At 43.6% G+C, this 22,917-nt stretch overlaps 1 long non-coding RNA gene across 6 annotated transcripts in view; it reads left to right on the forward strand.

Annotated features, from left to right (window-relative positions):
* The first annotated feature begins 2,290 nt into the window (after nucleotides 1-2,290).
* The window catches only part of LOC147820799 (uncharacterized), a 29,905-nt gene continuing 9,278 nt past the window's right edge, over nucleotides 2,291-22,917 (forward strand). For 3 of the 6 annotated variants that reach the window (XR_015448228.1, XR_015448231.1, XR_015448232.1), the window contains exon 1: nucleotides 10,562-20,921. This is a non-coding gene — a long non-coding RNA (uncharacterized LOC147820799). Of the gene's footprint in view, nucleotides 3,092-6,494; nucleotides 9,036-10,561; nucleotides 20,922-22,917 lie in introns of those variants that run through there. The other 3 variants (XR_015448230.1, XR_015448229.1, XR_015448233.1) reach the window with 3 other exon arrangements.

Genomic DNA, 22,917 nt, shown 5'->3' on the forward strand with positions numbered 1-22,917 from the left:
AAGAAGATAGGAATAGCATTCAGCTGGGGCCAGAGAAAGACACAGAGGGTTCGACTGAAGGCATGGGATGTCAGAGAGTTGACACGCAATGGTGACGTACCCCTGAGGCCTTTGCGATGCAAGGTGCAGGCAGTATCCAGCTTGAAAGTGCCTTTATAAAAACATCAGTGATTTGAGAAGCTCATGTGGGGACCTGAGGTGTAATGTCTGTCTAGATAAAACTCATTCTTTCCCCTTTCAAACGACGGCGTCTTTAATGTTATTTTTGGAAAAGTGACATGCCTTCCAGGAAAACAGAGCACCAAAAACTTCACCCTAATATGTTGTGAACTAATAGTTTATCATTTGCATTGCAGAATAAAATCTTCTCTAACTCTTCCTACTAAGTTTGAGGTCACGTGCCTTCCCATTTGTTTGAGCAATGAAGAGTTTGTATCCTTCAGCTCTTTCCGTGGAACACTCCTTTTATTTTTTCTAGCACCTCATTCATCTCTTTTTTCACCTCCTGGGCTACCAGTTCAGGGTGCCCAAGGGGTTGACACTCAGACTGTTCCATTTCCTCTCCCCCAGAATGTGCTTCTTGTTGGGTGGATGTCTGAGTGTGTGCCTTACTTAAATGTCTTCTCATTTTGGGGTTTGGTACTGTCCTTGGTTTTGTTCCTGGGTTGATACTTTGTAAGTATCTTGGTTGAAGTATTTTAGAACCCTTATGGAATGACTACTTCTCACAGGTGTCTTTGATATATACTTGGAGTTTAGGTTTTGAGTCTCTAATGGCTGTGAGGCCTTCTCATTTACATTATACCAGGAAGTAGGACTGATGAGATCAATCACAACACCTTAGCCCAAGTGATAGAATTAACAACACAATACAATGAAGCACTTCTCCAAAATGACCATTCCTGGAATTATTAATCTCTCACCTTTCACTATGTGATTTAAATCAAAATGAATGACCAACCCAACATATGTTTATAGTGAATGAACTCTTGCACATAGCAACTTTACCTTTCAGAATGGGGAAATAGAAAGAGTCGGGGAGGAAGGGATATGTACGTAGAAGGATAGGGGAAGGTTAGCAGTGAAGCCAGAGGACACAGGTGAGAGAAGAAAAGAGAAGAATGACAAAAGATAAGGAAGAAATATGAATTAGGCAGAAGGAAATAGAACAAGGGAATACAAAGGGAGGCGACGAAGACAATGTGGGACAGCAAGGGAGCTGGGAGAGAGTGAAAGCAAAGAGGAAAACACCAAAAAGTGAAAAATAACAATTATAAGAGAGTAGATAAAGGAAAAAAAATTAAACAGAGCAAAGAACTAGTGGTAATTTTGAAAAGAAGAAATAAAGGAGTAAAATGAATGGACTCCTTCAGGGTTATGTCTCTTCTGTCACTATAGACAACATGGCCAGCAGCGGGCATTTAGAAGTCAATGTATCTCAGGGAGCAATTCATTGCCCCATTGGGTTCAGGCAGATTTCTGGCTGCAAGTCCCCAGTTGAGCTCCCTGTCCTCCTGCCAGTTGGAACTGGGCAAGGTTCTATTGAATGTTTCAAGCTGCCTTTCCCCTGAAGATAGTCCAGGTTCTGAAGGGGGAGGAGATGAATCCTCTATTTTGCCAGGTAGGGTGGTCTGGTGTTGCCTTTATTGAAGAGATTCTCTTCCCTTTTCCAGTGGGCTTCAGTTATGATCAGGTAGCTTGAGAGGGGCCCTCTCTCTCTTGACCACTTCCGCAGCTCAGGACAATGGCCTTTATTCCCCCTGTGCCTCTGTAGTGTGGAACCACATAGCTTCACGGCCACTAGGGCAGAAGTGGAGGGTGCTCTGTTGTTGCACGCACCCGCCTGGCTCCACACTGTGTTGGTGGGCTTTGGCAGAGGGTCCTTACCAGCTCTTGAGGTAATAGGAACATTCATGGGGCCGGGGTTTAGCTCAGCTCAGCGGTTCTGGCTCCTGTCTCAGCAGCGCAAGGCCTCAAGGTCGATCCCCGGCAGAAAAGGAAAAACACCCCAAAAGAAGAGAAACCGAAAAAACCAGAAACGAAGAATTACGGTCTCCTTCATTTTTTTTTTTTTTTTTTTTTTTTCCGGTCTTGTTTCGCGCGGGGACTCCGAACTCGGGCCCTTGCGCTTGCGAGGCCGGCGCCGGAACCACGGAGCTAAATGGCCGCGCCGGCTCGCCTCGCCTCTTTGCCCATCAAATGGGTTGCATGCTGGCTGGCACGTGTGGGAGCAAGTCAGCCGAGGGGAGTAGGAGCTGGGAGCCAGCTCCAAGGCCCTAGGGTTCGGTTGGCTCTTTGGGAATATGCTCAACGAGGAGAGTGGCTCTTGCCATGCCATACCGATAGGTGGAACATTCCTGGACTCCAAGAAAACACTTTGGGACATGATTTTCCACATCGAGGGGCCTCTCCAAAGGGAAGGCCTTCGACACTTTGGGATCGGACGCGTCTCCTCGTCAGAAGGTTAGAACGGTCGAACTTTCGGGACCCAGAAAAGTAAGTATAGCAACAGTTTTAGAGGCTACCACGGTCTGACTCTATGGTGTCCTGCTTGCCATGACAAAGTAGCTTTATATACATTACTTGCTTTCGTAGTTTTTCAAGGAAGATATCGTTATAAAACTACTGAGATTCGAAAAGATAGTCGTCAAGGTCCTATGGCATTGTGTGGGAAAAGAACACGAGCGGACCGAAACGCACAGAAAAACGCCTAGTGTAGGATGGACACATGATACGTTTACAGTACAATTTGGATCGGAATGATCACTAAAGTTATCACGAACCAACATTCTGTCTGTTCAAATATAGAAATATATAACTAAATAGAGCCGGTAGTCATCAGAAATACGAAAAGGTATTACACAGAAGACTTACAGCAGTGGAAGAGACCTTTCCTCTTCTTACCTGCGGCCAGACCTTCAGCCTTAGATGTCCACCCTGGTGATGTGGAGGGCTGATGTCATGAAGGGATTGTGACGTACCAAACTTTAAAGGGCAACACAGAGCAGTTACCTTTTAGTGTGGCTGGGCTTCCACATGGTTGAACATCCTGTTCTGAGAGATTCTGTCAATTATTGTTTGACTTTATCTGGTAAGAGGAATTATTCATTTTCTGTCACCCTATTTTTACATGAGTTTTGAGTGTGGGTGTGGGTCCACAGGTATGTGTCCATGTATGTGCTTTGACGAATGGGAAAGTTGCATGAGCTATAAGGAAACTAGACTACTATACACAGCTCCCTTACCCAGAGCAGCTTGAAGCCAGTACAGTTTCTTCACGTTCAGGCTTTTTTCCCTAAACGATTGCACAGGTTGTGAGTAATAGTTTTTCCAACATCATTGGAATGTGTCCTGTTCTCGGATATGTAAATGTAACAAAGCACAAATGTCTATTAATCTACTGTTTAGATTGATGATCTAGCTATGGATAGAGTTATCTAAAATGATAGAGGCAGAGCTGAGCTAGAACAAATGGTCCAATTCGGCCTGGCTGGCAATTTGTAAAAGGGAATATTTTCATGAAGGGAATGAAAACCCTCATTATGGCAGGTAGAGAGCGATGTTTCTTTATAGGTATGCCATGGGACCTCTCACAGTGCAGCTTTCAGACCCCAGAAGAAGTCATGCATTAGAATTCATTTGTGAATGTCATTCAGATTTTAGCACATTTTACATTTAAAAGGACTACACTCTTTTAAACTCAAATCTCATTGAATAATTTTTCTAGTAGGTGTTTTATTTTATGTTATCATATTTTATTTTATCATATATCATATATCATATTTCATATATCATATATCATATTTTATTTTATCATATATATATGTGTGTGTGTGTGTGTGTGTGTGTGTGTGTGTGTGCAGGGAGATAGAGGACATGACGATTGATACTTTTAGTAAAGAAATACTTACAAATTCCTAAGCACACTTTTTGGCAATCAAACTTTTATCATTTCCTTCTTTCTTGATTCCCACAATATCCTCCTCAGCAAAATCCTGAAAGAGTTCTATGGATTTCTTAGGAGTCGAGGTGTGGGGAACAAAATCCGGTTTCCTTTGCTTTGCTTTTTAAAAAGTGATGTGATTTAAACTATGTCCAATAATCCAGATGGAACTATCCCCTGGTCACCTTATTGCCTGGGGACATAGCTACTCCAATTTCTCCTTACCAAGTTGCTTCTGACAGAAAGCTGTGAAAGCGTTTCGTATGTATTTCTGAAAGACAACTGTCTTTCTTTTATCTTGCATATCACTCCGTGTTTTAATGGACACCAAATATTTGGATATAGTTGTAGCATACGAAAGAAGAATGTGCTGTATGCATGCACTCTATAGCAACCAATCCGAGTAATTAGCATTTCCATTCTTCATATAGTTATCATTTCTATGTGCTATGACACTTCAGCTTCTTATCTTTGCGTTGTTTTGAACAGATCAGAAACTCCTTAGTCTAGAGTTCCAGCCACAACACAACTAACATAACTCCTCCTCGCAGTGTCCATGTATTGCAGGCCCATTCTCCAACCACTCTTCATTTTTCTGCCTCCTTCTTTTCTATGGAACTTTATTCCCCTCTTTACTTCTCTAGGATCAAACTGTCATTTTGCTGCCACAAATGAGTAGGAACACGTAGTCTTTTCATTTTTCTGACACCTTTGAACGTGGCCTTCGTTGGAAATAGTGGCTTTACGCCTTTCCAAAGGGAATCGATTGGAAATGAGGTCGTGGGCCGGGCATTTAGCGCAGTGGTTCTGCCGCCCGCCTTGCAAGCCGAAAGGCCCGCGTTCCATCTCCCGGCGCCAAACACTGCACACGAATGAATAAATAATTAACGAGACAGTCAAGCGAAATCAGGTCATACTGGAAGTACGTTGTCTCTTCATCCAATTGGCGGTGCTTCCTAAGGAGAGGGAAACTTGAATACAGACGCAGACTCAGAGAGAATGAGGCAGAGATTGGAGTGATGAATCCATAAGCCAAATGGTAAGAATTGCAAGAATCTGCCAGAAGATACGATCGAGAGGCCTATAGCACATCCTTCTCGGAGACTCCAGAGGAAAGCAGTCCTGTGGACGACTTGATTGTGGAGTTCTAGTCTCCGTAACTCTTTAATACTAAACCGACAGGTTTTCAAGCCTCCCAGTTTGTCCTGGTAGTTGGTGGAACTAATGTGCCCAATGGGAAGAATGAAACCAAGATACCCCAAAGAAGAGGACCTGTGCTCTAAATGGAAGGAAGGCACGCAGTAGGGGTCAATACCCACCTAGCCTGGTGTAGGCACTTGTGAGAATACTCACTTTTTCGTATTTGTTTCTCTGAGGTGACAATGGGAGAAAGGAGAAAATATTGTGGATTTGAGGACAGTGGAAAAAGCATGCATCCTCCTGTTGGATAAGAAAAGACTATTCAACAGACCAGGAAGAGGTAGTCGACTTAACTCTTGGTCTTAGAGAGGTTAGAGGAGTGGGAAAAATGGTGGAGCAGTGTTGCGAAAGGCACCTGAGTAGTGGGTTCAATAGGGAACAGGTTGCAATCGAGGTTTTGAAGGCCTGCCTATTTAAAGGCACTACTAAAGCGGGAGTCAAACTGGAAAAGGGATCAAGGATCTGAAACGTGAGATATGAAAATGATCACCCATGTGGTAAGGTCACCGGGAATGAAGACAAGTGTCCAGTTGAATGACAAGACAGTGGGACCAAGGGAAAACAAGAGCAGATGAAAGTTACCGGGGAATTCATCAAAGGATAAAAGACAGAAAAGTACCAGGTGAGAGAATCTGATGAGAGAAGATTAAAAGGAGAGTTATTTTATGAAAGTCAGGCAGGCAAAGGACCCAGAAGCAGCACTGAGGAAAAAAACTCCAACAGCTATTGCACTTGGAGGTCTAGTAGGAGGAGGGAATGTGGCAAGGAAAACGGCACTTGCCCTAGAAGGCTCCAAAAGCAGGATACTTGGAGATAGAGCAGGATTTTAGGTAGGGCAAGAAGATAGGAATAGCATTCAGCTGGGGCCAGAGAAAGACACAGAGGGTTCGACTGAAGGCATGGGATGTCAGAGAGTTGACACGCAATGGTGACGTACCCCTGAGGCCTTTGCGATGCAAGGTGCAGGCAGTATCCAGCTCGAAGTGCCTTTATAAAAACGTCAGTGATTTGAGAAGCTCATGTGGGGACCTGAGGTGTAATGTCTAGATAAAACTCATTCTTTCCCTTTCAAACGACGGCGTCTTTAATGTTATTTTTGGAAAAGTGACATGCCTTCCAGGAAAACAGCACCAAAACTTCACCCTAATAGTTGTGAACTAATAGTTTATCATTTGCATTGCAGAATAAAATCTTCTCTAACTCTTCCTACTAAGTTTGAGGTCACGTGCCTTCCCATTTGTTTGAGCAATGAAGAGTTTGTATCCTTCAGCTCTTTCCGTGGAACACTCCTTTTATTTTTCTAGCACCTCATTCATCTCTTTTTTCACCTTCCTGGGCTACCAGTTCAGGGTGCCCAAGGGGTTGACACTCAGACTGTTCCATTTCCTCTCCCCCAGAATGTGCTTCTTGTTGGGTGGATGTCTGAGTGTGTGCCTTACTTAAATGTCTTCTCATTTTGGGGTTTGGTACTGTCCTTGGTTTTGTTCCTGGGTTGATACTTTGTAAGTATCTTGGTTGAAGTATTTAGAACCCTTATGGAATGACTACTTCTCACAGGTGTCTTTGATATATACTTGGAGTTTAGGTTTTGAGTCTCTAATGGCTGTGAGGCCTTCTCATTTACATTATACCAGGAAGTAGGACTGATGAGATCAATCACAACACCTTAGCCCAAGTGATAGAATTAACAACACAATACAATGAAGCACTTCTTCCAAAATGACCATTCCTGGGAATTATTAATCTCTCACCTTTCACTATGTGATTTAAATCAAAATGAATGACCAACCCAACATATGTTTATAGTGAATGAACTCTTGCACATAGCAACTTTACCTTTCAGAATGGGGAAATAGAAAGAGTCGGGGAGGAAGGGATATGTACGTAGAAGGATAGGGGAAGGTTAGCAGTGAAGCCAGAGGACACAGGTGAGAGAAGAAAAGAGAAGAATGACAAAAATAAGGAAGAAATATGAATTAGGCCCAGAACGGGAATACAAAGGGAGGCGAAGAACAATGTGGGACAGCAAGGGAGCCTGGGAGAGAGTGAAAGCAAAGAGGAAAACACCAAAAAAGTGAAAAATAACAATTATAAGAGTAGATAAAGGAAAAAAATTAAACAGAGCAAAGAACTAGTGGTAATTTTGAAAAGAAGAAATAAAGGAGTAAAATGAATGGACTCCTTCAGGGTATGTCTCTTCTGTCACTATAGACAACATGGCCAGCAGCGGGCATTTAGAAGTCAATGTATCTCAGGGAGCAATTCATTGCCCCATTGGGTTCAGGCAGATTTCTGGCTGCAAGTCCCCAGTTGAGCTCCCTGTCCTCCTGCCAGTTGGAACTGGGCAAGGTTCTATTGAATGTTTCAGCTGCCTTTCCCCTGAAGATAGTCCAGGTTCTGAAGGGAGGAGATGATCCCTCTATTTTGCCAGGTAGGGTGGTCTGGTGTGCCTTTATTGAAGAGATTCTCTTCCCTTTTCCAGTGGGCTTCAGTTATGATCAGGTAGCTTGAGAGGGGCCCTCTCTCTCTTGACCACTTCCGCAGCTCAGGACAATGGCCTTTATTCCCCCTGTGCCTCTGTAGTGTGGAACCACATAGCTTCACGGCCACTAGGGCAGAAGTGGAGGGTGCTCTGTTGTTGCACGCACCCGCCTGGCTCCACACTGTGTTGGTGGGCTTTGGCAGAGGGTCCTTACCAGCTCTTGAGGTAATAGGAACATTCATGGGGCCGGGGTTTAGCTCAGCGGTTCTGGCTCCTGTCTCAGCAGCGCAAGGCCTCAAGGTCGATCCCCGGCAGAAAAGGAAAAACACCCCAAAAGAAGAGAAACCGAAAAACCAGAAACGAAGAATTACGGTCTCCTTCATTTTTTTTTTTTTTTTTTTTTTTCCGGTCTTGTTTCGCGCGGGGACTCGAACTCGGGCCCTTGCGCTTGCGAGGCCGGCGCCGGAACCACGGAGCTAAATGGCCGCGCCGGCTCGCCTCGCCTCTTTGCCCCTCAAATGGGTTGCATGCTGGCTGGCACCTGGGGAGCAAGTCAGCCGAGGGGAGTAGGAGCTGGGAGCCAGCTCCAAGGCCCTAGGGTTCCGGTTGGCTCTTTGGGAATATGCTCAACGAGGAGAGTGGCTCTTGCCATGCCATACCGATAGGTGGAACATTCCTGGACTCCAAGAAAACACTTTGGGACATGATTTTCCACATCGAGGGGCCTCTCCAAAGGGAAGGCCTTCGACACTTTGGGATCGGACGCGTCTCCTCGTCAGAAGGTTAGAACGGTCGAACTTTCGGGACCCAGAAAAGTAAGTATAGCAACAGTTTTAGAGGCTACCACGGTCTGACTCTATGGTGTCCTGCTTGCCATGACAAAGTAGCTTTATATACATTACTTGCTTTCGTAGTTTTTCAAGGAAGATATCGTTATAAAACTACTGAGATTCGAAAAGATAGTCGTCAAGGTCCTATGGCATTGTGTGGGAAAAGAACACGAGCGGACCGAAACGCACAGAAAAACGCCTAGTGTAGGATGGACACATGATACGTTTACAGTACAATTTGGATCTGAATGATCACTAAAGTTATCACGAACCAACATTCTGTCTGTTCAAATATAGAAATATATAACTAAATAGAGCCGGTAGTCATCAGAAATACGAAAAGGTATTACACAGAAGACTTACAGCAGTGGAAGAGACCTTTCCTCTTCTTACCTGCGGCCAGACCTTCAGCCTTAGATGTCCACCCTGGTGATGTGGAGGGCTGATGTCATGAAGGGATTGTGACGTACCAAACTTTAAAGGGCAACACAGAGCAGTTACCTTTTAGTGTGGCTGGGCTTCCACATGGTTGAACATCCTGTTCTGAGAGATTCTGTCAATTATTGTTTGACTTTATCTGGTAAGAGGAATTATTCATTTTCTGTCACCCTATTTTTACATGAGTTTTGAGTGTGGGTGTGGGTCCACAGGTATGTGTCCATGTATGTGCTTTGACGAATGGGAAAGTTGCATGAGCTATAAGGAAACTAGACTACTATACACAGCTCCCTTACCCAGAGCAGCTTGAAGCCAGTACAGTTTCTTCACGTTCAGGCTTTTTTCCCTAAACGATTGCACAGGTTGTGAGTAATAGTTTTTCCAACATCATTGGAATGTGTCCTGTTCTCGGATATGTAAATGTAACAAAGCACAAATGTCTATTAATCTACTGTTTAGATTGATGATCTAGCTATGGATAGAGTTATCTAAAATGATAGAGGCAGAGCTGAGCTAGAACAAATGGTCCAATTCGGCCTGGCTGGCAATTTGTAAAAGGGAATATTTTCATGAAGGGAATGAAAACCCTCATTATGGCAGGTAGAGGGCGATGTTTCTTTATAGGTATGCCATGGGACCTCTCACAGTGCAGCTTTCAGACCCCAGAAGAAGTCATGCATTAGAATTCATTTGTGAATGTCATTCAGATTTTAGCACATTTTACATTTAAAAGGACTACACTCTTTTAAACTCAAATCTCATTGAGTAATTTTTCTAGTAGGTGTTTTATTTTATGTTATCATATTTTATTTTATCATATATCATATATCATATTTCACATATCATATATCATATTTTATTTTATCATATATATATGTGTGTGTGTGTGTGTGTGTGTGTGTGTGTGTGTGCAGGGAGATAGAGGACATGACGATTTATACTTTTAGTAAAGAAATACTTACAAATTCCTAAGCACACTTTCTGGCAATCAAACTTTTATCATTTCCTTCTTTCTTGAAACCCACAATATCCTCCTCAGCAAAATCCTGAAAGAGTTCTATGGATTTCTTAGGAGTCGAGGTGTGGGGAACAAAATCCGGTTTCCTTTGCTTTGCTTTTTAAAAAAGTGATGTGATTTAAACTATGTCCAATAATCCAGATGGAACTATCCCCTGGTCACCTTATTGCCTGGGGACATAGCTACTCCAATTTCTCCTTACCAAGTTGCTTCTGACAGAAAGCTGTGAAAGCGTTTCGTATGTATTTCTGAAAGACAACTGTCTTTCTTTTATCTTGCGTATCACTCCGTGTTTTAATGGACACCAAATATTTGGATATAGTTGTAGCATACGAAAGAAGAATGTGCTGTATGCATGCACTCTATAGCAACCAATCCGAGTAATTAGCATTTCCATTCTTCATATAGTTATCATTTCTATGTGCTATGACACTTCAGCTTCTTATCTTTGCGTTGTTTTGAACAGATCAGAAACTCCTTAGTCTAGAGTTCTAGCCACAACGCAACTAACATAACTCCTCCTCGCAGTGTCCATGTATTGCAGGCCCATTCTCCAACCACTCTTCATTTTTCTGACTCCTTCTTTTCTATGGAACTTTATTCCCCTCTTTACTTCTCTAGGATCAAACTGTCATTTTTGCTGCCCACAAATGAGTAGGAACACGTAGTCTTTTCATTTTTCTGACACCTTTGAACGTGGCCTTCGTTGGAAATAGTGGCTTTACGCCTTTCCAAAGGGAATCGATTGGAAATGAGGTCGTGGGCCGGGCATTTAGCGCAGTGGTTCTGCCGCCCGCCTTGCAAGCCGAAAGGCCCGCGTTCCATCTCCCGGCGCCAAACACTGCACACGAATGAATAAATAATTAACGAGACAGTCAAGCGAAATCAGGTCATACTGGAAGTACGTTGTCTCTTCATCCAATTGGCGGTGCTTCCTAAGGAGAGGGAAACTTGAATACAGACGCAGACTCAGAGAGAATGAGGCAGAGATTGGAGTGATGAATCCATAAGCCAAATGGTAAGAATTGCAAGAATCTGCCAGAAGATACGATCGAGAGGCCTATAGCACATCCTTCTCGGAGACTCCAGAGGAAAGCAGTCCTGTGGACGACTTGATTGTGGAGTTCTAGTCTCCGTAACTCTTTAATACTAAACCGACAGGTTTTCAAGCCTCCCAGTTTGTCCTGGTAGTTGGTGGAACTAATGTGCCCAATGGGAAGAATGAAACCAAGATACCCCAAAGAAGAGGACCTGTGCTCTAAATGGAAGGAAGGCACGCAGTAGGGGTCAATACCCACCTAGCCTGGTGTAGGCACTTGTGAGAATACTCACTTTTTCGTATTTGTTTCTCTGAGGTGACAATGGGAGAAAGGAGAAAATATTGTGGATTTGAGGACAGTGGAAAAAGCATGCATCCTCCTGTTGGATAAGAAAAGACTATTCAACAGACCAGGAAGAGGTAGTCGACTTAACTCTTGGTCTTAGAGAGGTTAGAGGAGTGGGAAAAATGGTGGAGCAGTGTTGCGAAAGGCACCTGAGTAGTGGGTTCAATAGGGAACAGGTTGCAATCGAGGTTTTGAAGGCCTGCCTATTTAAAGGCACTACTAAAGCGGGAGTCAAACTGGAAAAGGGATCAAGGATCTGAAACGTGAGATATGAAAATGATCACCCATGTGGTAAGGTCACCGGGAATGAAGACAAGTGTCCAGTTGAATGACAAGACAGTGGGACCAAGGGAAAACAAGAGCAGATGAAAGTTACCGGGGAATTCATCAAAGGATAAAAGACAGAAAAGTACCAGGTGAGAGAATCTGATGAGAGAAGATTAAAAGGAGAGTTATTTTATGAAAGTCAGGCAGGCAAAGGACCCAGAAGCAGCACTGAGGAAAAAAACTCCAACAGCTATTGCACTTGGAGGTCTAGTAGGAGGAGGGAATGTGGCAAGGAAAACGGCACTTGCCCTAGAAGGCTCCAAAAGCAGGATACTTGGAGATAGAGCAGGATTTTAGGTAGGGCAAGAAGATAGGAATAGCATTCAGCTGGGGCCAGAGAAAGACACAGAGGGTTCGACTGAAGGCATGGGATGTCAGAGAGTTGACACGCAATGGTGACGTACCCCTGAGGCCTTTGCGATGCAAGGTGCAGGCAGTATCCAGCTCGAAGTGCCTTTATAAAAACGTCAGTGATTTGAGAAGCTCATGTGGGGACCTGAGGTGTAATGTCTAGATAAAACTCATTCTTTCCCTTTCAAACGACGGCGTCTTTAATGTTATTTTTGGAAAAGTGACATGCCTTCCAGGAAAACAGCACCAAAACTTCACCCTAATAGTTGTGAACTAATAGTTTATCATTTGCATTGCAGAATAAAATCTTCTCTAACTCTTCCTACTAAGTTTGAGGTCACGTGCCTTCCCATTTGTTTGAGCAATGAAGAGTTTGTATCCTTCAGCTCTTTCCGTGGAACACTCCTTTTATTTTTCTAGCACCTCATTCATCTCTTTTTTCACCTCCTGGGCTACCAGTTCAGGGTGCCCAAGGGGTTGACACTCAGACTGTTCCATTTCCTCTCCCCCAGAATGTGCTTCTTGTTGGGTGGATGTCTGAGTGTGTGCCTTACTTAAATGTCTTCTCATTTTGGGGTTTGGTACTGTCCTTGGTTTTGTTCCTGGGTTGATACTTTGTAAGTATCTTGGTTGAAGTATTTAGAACCCTTATGGAATGACTACTTCTCACAGGTGTCTTTGATATATACTTGGAGTTTAGGTTTTGAGTCTCTAATGGCTGTGAGGCCTTCTCATTTACATTATACCAGGAAGTAGGACTGATGAGATCAATCACAACACCTTAGCCCAAGTGATAGAATTAACAACACAATACAATGAAGCACTTCTTCCAAAATGACCATTCCTGGGAATTATTAATCTCTCACCTTTCACTATGTGATTTAAATCAAAATGAATGACCAACCCAACATATGTTTATAGTGAATGAACTCTTGCACATAGCAACTTTACCTTTCAGAATGGGGAAATAGAAAGAGTCGGGGAGGAAGGGATATGTACGTAGAAGGATAGGGGAAGGTTAGCAGTGAAGCCAGAGGACACAGGTGAGAGAAGAAAAGAGAAGAATGACAAAAATAAGGAAGAAATATGAATTAGGCCCAGAACGGGAATACAAAGGGAGGCGAAGAACAATGTGGGACAGCAAGGGAGCCTGGGAGAGAGTGAAAGCAAAGAGGAAAACACCAAAAAAGTGAAAAATAACAATTATAAGAGTAGATAAAGGAAAAAAATTAAACAGAGCAAAGAACTAGTGGTAATTTTGAAAAGAAGAAATAAAGGAGTAAAATGAATGGACTCCTTCAGGGTATGTCTCTTCTGTCACTATAGACAACATGGCCAGCAGCGGGCATTTAGAAGTCAATGTATCTCAGGGAGCAATTCATTGCCCCATTGGGTTCAGGCAGATTTCTGGCTGCAAGTCCCCAGTTGAGCTCCCTGTCCTCCTGCCAGTTGGAACTGGGCAAGGTTCTATTGAATGTTTCAGCTGCCTTTCCCCTGAAGATAGTCCAGGTTCTGAAGGGAGGAGATGATCCCTCTATTTTGCCAGGTAGGGTGGTCTGGTGTGCCTTTATTGAAGAGATTCTCTTCCCTTTTCCAGTGGGCTTCAGTTATGATCAGGTAGCTTGAGAGGGGCCCTCTCTCTCTTGACCACTTCCGCAGCTCAGGACAATGGCCTTTATTCCCCCTGTGCCTCTGTAGTGTGGAACCACATAGCTTCACGGCCACTAGGGCAGAAGTGGAGGGTGCTCTGTTGTTGCACGCACCCGCCTGGCTCCACACTGTGTTGGTGGGCTTTGGCAGAGGGTCCTTACCAGCTCTTGAGGTAATAGGAACATTCATGGGGCCGGGGTTTAGCTCAGCGGTTCTGGCGCCTGTCTCAGCAGCGCAAGGCCTCAAGGTCGATCCCCGGCAGAAAAGGAAAAACACCCCAAAAGAAGAGAAACCGAAAAACCAGAAACGAAGAATTACGGTCTCCTTCATTTTTTTTTTTTTTTTTTTTTTTTCCGGTCTTGTTTCGCGCGGGGACTCGAACTCGGGCCCTTGCGCTTGCGAGGCCGGCGCCGGAACCACGGAGCTAAATGGCCGCGCCGGCTCGCCTCGCCTCTTTGCCCCTCAAATGGGTTGCATGCTGGCTGGCACGTGGGGAGCAAGTCAGCCGAGGGGAGTAGGAGCTGGGAGCCAGCTCCAAGGCCCTAGGGTTCCGGTTGGCTCTTTGGGAATATGCTCAACGAGGAGAGTGGCTCTTGCCATGCCATACCGATAGGTGGAACATTCCTGGACTCCAAGAAAACACTTTGGGACATGATTTTCCACATCGAGGGGCCTCTCCAAAGGGAAGGCCTTCGACACTTTGGGATCGGACGCGTCTCCTCGTCAGAAGGTTAGAACGGTCGAACTTTCGGGACCCAGAAAAGTAAGTATAGCAACAGTTTTAGAGGCTACCACGGTCTGACTCTATGGTGTCCTGCTTGCCATGACAAAGTAGCTTTATATACATTACTTGCTTTCGTAGTTTTTCAAGGAAGATATCGTTATAAAACTACTGAGATTCGAAAAGATAGTCGTCAAGGTCCTATGGCATTGTGTGGGAAAAGAACACGAGCGGACCGAAACGCACAGAAAAACGCCTAGTGTAGGATGGACACATGATACGTTTACAGTACAATTTGGATCTGAATGATCACTAAAGTTATCACGAACCAACATTCTGTCTGTTCAAATATAGAAATATATAACTAAATAGAGCCGGTAGTCATCAGAAATACGAAAAGGTATTACACAGAAGACTTACAGCAGTGGAAGAGACCTTTCCTCTTCTTACCTGCGGCCAGACCTTCAGCCTTAGATGTCCACCCTGGTGATGTGGAGGGCTGATGTCATGAAGGGATTGTGACGTACCAAACTTTAAAGGGCAACACAGAGCAGTTACCTTTTAGTGTGGCTGGGCTTCCACATGGTTGAACATCCTGTTCTGAGAGATTCTGTCAATTATTGTTTGACTTTATCTGGTAAGAGGAATTATTCATTTTCTGTCACCCTATTTTTACATGAGTTTTGAGTGTGGGTGTGGGTCCACAGGTATGTGTCCATGTATGTGCTTTGACGAATGGGAAAGTTGCATGAGCTATAAGGAAACTAGACTACTATACACAGCTCCCTTACCCAGAGCAGCTTGAAGCCAGTACAGTTTCTTCACGTTCAGGCTTTTTTCCCTAAACGATTGCACAGGTTGTGAGTAATAGTTTTTCCAACATCATTGGAATGTGTCCTGTTCTCGGATATGTAAATGTAACAAAGCACAAATGTCTATTAATCTACTGTTTAGATTGATGATCTAGCTATGGATAGAGTTACCTAAAATGATAGAGGCAGAGCTGAGCTAGAACAAATGGTCCAATTCGGCCTGGCTGGCAATTTGTAAAAGGGAATATTTTCATGAAGGGAATGAAAACCCTCATTATGGCAGGTAGAGGGCGATGTTTCTTTATAGGTATGCCATGGGACCTCTCACAGTGCAGCTTTCAGACCCCAGAAGAAGTCATGCATTAGAATTCATTTGTGAATGTCATTCAGATTTTAGCACATTTTACATTTAAAAGGACTACACTCTTTTAAACTCAAATCTCATTGAATAATTTTTCTAGTAGGTGTTTTATTTTATGTTATCATATTTTATTTTATCATATATCATATATCATATTTCATATATCATATATCATATTTTATTTTATCATATATATATATGTGTGTGTGTGTGTGTGTGTGTGTGTGTGTGTGCAGGGAGATAGAGGACATGACGATTTATACTTTTAATAAAGAAATACTTACAAATTCCTAAGCACACTTTTTGGCAATCAAACTTTTATCATTTCCTTCTTTCTTGATTCCCACAATATCCTCCTCAGCAAAATCCTGAAAGAGTTCTATGGATTTCTTAGGAGTCGAGGTGTGGGGAACAAAATCCGGTTTCCTTTGCTTTGCTTTTTAAAAAGTGATGTGATTTAAACTATGTCCAATAATCCAGATGGAACTATCCCCTGGTCACCTTATTGCCTGGGGACATAGCTACTCCAATTTCTCCTTACCAAGTTGCTTCTGACAGAAAGCTGTGAAAGCGTTTCGTATGTATTTCTGAAAGACAACTGTCTTTCTTTTATCTTGCATATCACTCCGTGTTTTAATGGACACCAAATATTTGGATATAGTTGTAGCATACGAAAGAAGAATGTGCTGTATGCATGCACTCTATAGCAACCAATCCGAGTAATTAGCATTTCCATTCTTCATATAGTTATCATTTCTATGTGCTATGACACTTCAGCTTCTTATCTTTGCGTTGTTTTGAACAGATCAGAAACTCCTTAGTCTAGAGTTCTAGCCACAACGCAACTAACATAACTCCTCCTCGCAGTGTCCATGTATTGCAGGCCCATTCTCCAACCACTCTTCATTTTTCTGACTCCTTCTTTTCTATGGAACTTTATTCCCCTCTTTACTTCTCTAGGATCAAACTGTCATTTTTGCTGCCACAAATGAGTAGGAACACGTAGTCTTTTCATTTTTCTGACACCTTTGAACGTGGCCTTCGTTGGAAATAGTGGCTTTACGCCTTTCCAAAGGGAATCGATTGGAAATGAGGTCGTGGGCCGGGCATTTAGCGCAGTGGTTCTGCCGCCCGCCTTGCAAGCCGAAAGGCCCGCGTTCCATCTCCCGGCGCCAAACACTGCACACGAATGAATAAATAATTAACGAGACAGTCAAGCGAAATCAGGTCATACTGGAAGTACGTTGTCTCTTCATCCAATTGGCGGTGCTTCCTAAGGAGAGGGAAACTTGAATACAGACGCAGACTCAGAGAGAATGAGGCAGAGATTGGAGTGATGAATCCATAAGCCAAATGGTAAGAATTGCAAGAATCTGCCAGAAGATACGATCGAGAGGCCTATAGCACATCCTTCTCGGAGACTCCAGAGGAAAGCAGTCCTGTGGACGACTTGATTGTGGAGTTCTAGTCTCCGTAACTCTTTAATACTAAACCGACAGGTTTTCAAGCCTCCCAGTTTGTCCTGGTAGTTGGTGGAACTAATGTGCCCAATGGGAAGAATGAAACCAAGATACCCCAAAGAAGAGGACCTGTGCTCTAAATGGAAGGAAGGCACGCAGTAGGGGTCAATACCCACCTAGCCTGGTGTAGGCACTTGTGAGAATACTCACTTTTTCGTATTTGTTTCTCTGAGGTGACAATGGGAGAAAGGAGAAAATATTGTGGATTTGAGGACAGTGGAAAAAGCATGCATCCTCCTGTTGGATAAGAAAAGACTATTCAACAGACCAGGAAGAGGTAGTCGACTTAACTCTTGGTCTTAGAGAGGTTAGAGGAGTGGGAAAAATGGTGGAGCAGTGTTGCGAAAGGCACCTGAGTAGTGGGTTCAATAGGGAACAGGTTGCAATCGAGGTTTTGAAGGCCTGCCTATTTAAAGGCACTACTAAAGCGGGAGTCAAACTGGAAAAGGGATCAAGGATCTGAAACGTGAGATATGAAAATGATCACCCATGTGGTAAGGTCACCGGGAATGAAGACAAGTGTCCAGTTGAATGACAAGACAGTGGGACCAAGGGAAAACAAGAGCAGATGAAAGTTACCGGGGAATTCATCAAAGGATAAAAGACAGAAAAGTACCAGGTGAGAGAATCTGATGAGAGAAGATTAAAAGGAGAGTTATTTTATGAAAGTCAGGCAGGCAAAGGACCCAGAAGCAGCACTGAGGAAAAAAACTCCAACAGCTATTGCACTTGGAGGTCTAGTAGGAGGAGGGAATGTGGCAAGGAAAACGGCACTTGCCCTAGAAGGCTCCAAAAGCAGGATACTTGGAGATAGAGCAGGATTTTAGGTAGGGCAAGAAGATAGGAATAGCATTCAGCTGGGGCCAGAGAAAGACACAGAGGGTTCGACTGAAGGCATGGGATGTCAGAGAGTTGACACGCAATGGTGACGTACCCCTGAGGCCTTTGCGATGCAAGGTGCAGGCAGTATCCAGCTCGAAGTGCCTTTATAAAAACGTCAGTGATTTGAGAAGCTCATGTGGGGACCTGAGGTGTAATGTCTAGATAAAACTCATTCTTTCCCTTTCAAACGACGGCGTCTTTAATGTTATTTTTGGAAAAGTGACATGCCTTCCAGGAAAACAGCACCAAAACTTCACCCTAATAGTTGTGAACTAATAGTTTATCATTTGCATTGCAGAATAAAATCTTCTCTAACTCTTCCTACTAAGTTTGAGGTCACGTGCCTTCCCATTTGTTTGAGCAATGAAGAGTTTGTATCCTTCAGCTCTTTCCGTGGAACACTCCTTTTATTTTTCTAGCACCTCATTCATCTCTTTTTTCACTTCCTGGGCTACCAGTTCAGGGTGCCCAAGGGGTTGACACTCAGACTGTTCCATTTCCTCTCCCCCAGAATGTGCTTCTTGTTGGGTGGATGTCTGAGTGTGTGCCTTACTTAAATGTCTTCTCATTTTGGGGTTTGGTACTGTCCTTGGTTTTGTTCCTGGGTTGATACTTTGTAAGTATCTTGGTTGAAGTATTTAGAACCCTTATGGAATGACTACTTCTCACAGGTGTCTTTGATATATACTTGGAGTTTAGGTTTTGAGTCTCTAATGGCTGTGAGGCCTTCTCATTTACATTATACCAGGAAGTAGGACTGATGAGATCAATCACAACACCTTAGCCCAAGTGATAGAATTAACAACACAATACAATGAAGCACTTCTTCCAAAATGACCATTCCTGGGAATTATTAATCTCTCACCTTTCACTATGTGATTTAAATCAAAATGAATGACCAACCCAACATATGTTTATAGTGAATGAACTCTTGCACATAGCAACTTTACCTTTCAGAATGGGGAAATAGAAAGAGTCGGGGAGGAAGGGATATGTACGTAGAAGGATAGGGGAAGGTTAGCAGTGAAGCCAGAGGACACAGGTGAGAGAAGAAAAGAGAAGAATGACAAAAATAAGGAAGAAATATGAATTAGGCCCAGAACGGGAATACAAAGGGAGGCGAAGAACAATGTGGGACAGCAAGGGAGCCTGGGAGAGAGTGAAAGCAAAGAGGAAAACACCAAAAAAGTGAAAAATAACAATTATAAGAGTAGATAAAGGAAAAAAATTAAACAGAGCAAAGAACTAGTGGTAATTTTGAAAAGAAGAAATAAAGGAGTAAAATGAATGGACTCCTTCAGGGTATGTCTCTTCTGTCACTATAGACAACATGGCCAGCAGCGGGCATTTAGAAGTCAATGTATCTCAGGGAGCAATTCATTGCCCCATTGGGTTCAGGCAGATTTCTGGCTGCAAGTCCCCAGTTGAGCTCCCTGTCCTCCTGCCAGTTGGAACTGGGCAAGGTTCTATTGAATGTTTCAGCTGCCTTTCCCCTGAAGATAGTCCAGGTTCTGAAGGGAGGAGATGATCCCTCTATTTTGCCAGGTAGGGTGGTCTGGTGTGCCTTTATTGAAGAGATTCTCTTCCCTTTTCCAGTGGGCTTCAGTTATGATCAGGTAGCTTGAGAGGGGCCCTCTCTCTCTTGACCACTTCCGCAGCTCAGGACAATGGCCTTTATTCCCCCTGTGCCTCTGTAGTGTGGAACCACATAGCTTCACGGCCACTAGGGCAGAAGTGGAGGGTGCTCTGTTGTTGCACGCACCCGCCTGGCTCCACACTGTGTTGGTGGGCTTTGGCAGAGGGTCCTTACCAGCTCTTGAGGTAATAGGAACATTCATGGGGCCGGGGTTTAGCTCAGCGGTTCTGGCGCCTGTCTCAGCAGCGCAAGGCCTCAAGGTCGATCCCCGGCAGAAAAGGAAAAACACCCCAAAAGAACAGAAACCGAAAAACCAAAAACGAAGAATTACGGTCCCCTTCATTTTTTTTTTTTTTTTTTTCGGGCTTGTTTCGCGCGGGGACTCGAACTCGGGCCCTTGCGCTTGCGAGGCCGGCGCCGGAACCACGGAGCTACATGGCCGCGCCGGCTCGCCTCGCCTCTTTGCCCCTCAAATGGGTTGCATGCTGCCTGGCACCTGGGGAGCAAGTCAGCCTAGGGGAGTAGGAGCTGGGAGCCAGCTCCAAGGCCCTAGGGTTCCGGTTGGCTCTCTGGGAATATGCTCAACGAGGAGACTGGCTCTTGCCATGCCATACCGATAGGTGGAACATTCCTGGACTCCAAGAAAACACTTTGGGACATGATTTTCCACATCGAGGGGCCTCTCCAAAGGGAAGGCCTTCGACACTTTGGGATCGGACGCGTCTCCTCGTCAGAAGGTTAGAACGGTCGAACTTTCGGGACCCAGAAAAGTAAGTATAGCAACAGTTTTAGAGGCTACCACGGTCTGACTCTATGGTGTCCTGCTTGCCATGACAAAGTAGCTTTATATACATTACTTGCTTTCGTAGTTTTTCAAGGAAGATATCGTTATAAAACTACTGAGATTCGAAAAGATAGTCGTCAAGGTCCTATGGCATTGTGTGGGAAAAGAACACGAGCGGACCGAAACGCACAGAAAAACGCCTAGTGTAGGATGGACACATGATACGTTTACAGTACAATTTGGATCTGAATGATCACTAAAGTTATCACGAACCAACATTCTGTCTGTTCAAATATAGAAATATATAACTAAATAGAGCCGGTAGTCATCAGAAATACGAAAAGGTATTACACAGAAGACTTACAGCAGTGGAAGAGACCTTTCCTCTTCTTACCTGCGGCCAGACCTTCAGCCTTAGATGTCCACCCTGGTGATGTGGAGGGCTGATGTCATGAAGGGATTGTGACGTACCAAACTTTAAAGGGCAACACAGAGCAGTTACCTTTTAGTGTGGCTGGGCTTCCACATGGTTGAACATCCTGTTCTGAGAGATTCTGTCAATTATTGTTTGACTTTATCTGGTAAGAGGAATTATTCATTTTCTGTCACCCTATTTTTACACGAGTTTTGAGTGTGGGTGTGGGTCCACAGGTATGTGTCCATGTATGTGCTTTGACGAATGGGAAAGTTGCATGAGCTATAAGGAAACTAGACTACTATACACAGCTCCCTTACCCAGAGCAGCTTGAAGCCAGTACAGTTTCTTCACGTTCAGGCTTTTTTCCCTAAACGATTGCACAGGTTGTTAGTAATAGTTTTTCCAACATCATTGGAATGTGTCCTGTTCTCGGATATGTAAATGTAACAAAGCACAAATGTCTATTAATCTACTGTTTAGATTGATGATCTAGCTATGGATGGAGTTACCTAAAATGATAGAGGCAGAGCTGAGCTAGAACAAATGGTCCAATTCGGCCTGGCTGGCAATTTGTAAAAGGGAATATTTTCATGAAGGGAATGAAAACCCTCATTATGGCAGGTAGAGGTCGATGTTTCTTTATAGGTATGCCATGGGACCTCTCACAGTGCAGCTTTCAGACCCCAGAAGAAGTCATGCATTAGAATTCATTTGTGAATGTCATTCAGATTTTAGCACATTTTACATTTAAAAGGACTACACTCTTTTAAACTCAAATCTCATTGAGTAATTTTTCTAGTAGGTGTTTTATTTTATGTTATCATATTTTATTTTATCATATATCATATATCATATTTCACATATCATATATCATATTTTATTTTATCATATATATATGTGTGTGTGTGTGTGTGTGTGTGTGTGTGTGTGCAGGGAGATAGAGGACATGACGATTTATACTTTTAGTAAAGAAATACTTACAAATTCCTAAGCACACTTTCTGGCAATCAAACTTTTATCATTTCCTTCTTTCTTGAAACCCACAATATCCTCCTCAGCAAAATCCTGAAAGAGTTCTATGGATTTCTTAGGAGTCGAGGTGTGGGGAACAAAATCCGGTTTCCTTTGCTTTGCTTTTTAAAAAAGTGATGTGATTTAAACTATGTCCAATAATCCAGATGGAACTATCCCCTGGTCACCTTATTGCCTGGGGACATAGCTACTCCAATTTCTCCTTACCAAGTTGCTTCTGACAGAAAGCTGTGAAAGCGTTTCGTATGTATTTCTGAAAGACAACTGTCTTTCTTTTATCTTGCGTATCACTCCGTGTTTTAATGGACACCAAATATTTGGATATAGTTGTAGCATACGAAAGAAGAATGTGCTGTATGCATGCACTCTATAGCAACCAATCCGAGTAATTAGCATTTCCATTCTTCATATAGTTATCATTTCTATGTGCTATGACACTTCAGCTTCTTATCTTTGCGTTGTTTTGAACAGATCAGAAACTCCTTAGTCTAGAGTTCTAGCCACAACGCAACTAACATAACTCCTCCTCGCAGTGTCCATGTATTGCAGGCCCATTCTCCAACCACTCTTCATTTTTCTGCCTCCTTCTTTTCTATGGAACTTTATTCCCCTCTTTACTTCTCTAGGATCAAACTGTCATTTTTGCTGCCACAAATGAGTAGGAACACGTAGTCTTTTCATTTTTCTGACACCTTTGAACGTGGCCTTCGTTGGAAATAGTGGCTTTACGCCTTTCCAAAGGGAATCGATTGGAAATGAGGTCGTGGGCCGGGCATTTAGCGCAGTGGTTCTGCCGCCCGCCTTGCAAGCCGAAAGGCCCGCGTTCCATCTCCCGGCGCCAAACACTGCACACGAATGAATAAATAATTAACGAGACAGTCAAGCGAAATCAGGTCATACTGGAAGTACGTTGTCTCTTCATCCAATTGGCGGTGCTTCCTAAGGAGAGGGAAACTTGAATACAGACGCAGACTCAGAGAGAATGAGGCAGAGATTGGAGTGATGAATCCATAAGCCAAATGGTAAGAATTGCAAGAATCTGCCAGAAGATACGATCGAGAGGCCTATAGCACATCCTTCTCGGAGACTCCAGAGGAAAGCAGTCCTGTGGACGACTTGATTGTGGA

This window comes from Heterocephalus glaber, unplaced genomic scaffold (assembly GCF_053883595.1).
Source record: "Heterocephalus glaber isolate CG9 unplaced genomic scaffold, H.glaber_assembly_v1.0 deba00001795, whole genome shotgun sequence".
In the NCBI taxonomy this organism is placed as follows: Eukaryota; Metazoa; Chordata; class Mammalia; order Rodentia; family Bathyergidae; genus Heterocephalus; species Heterocephalus glaber.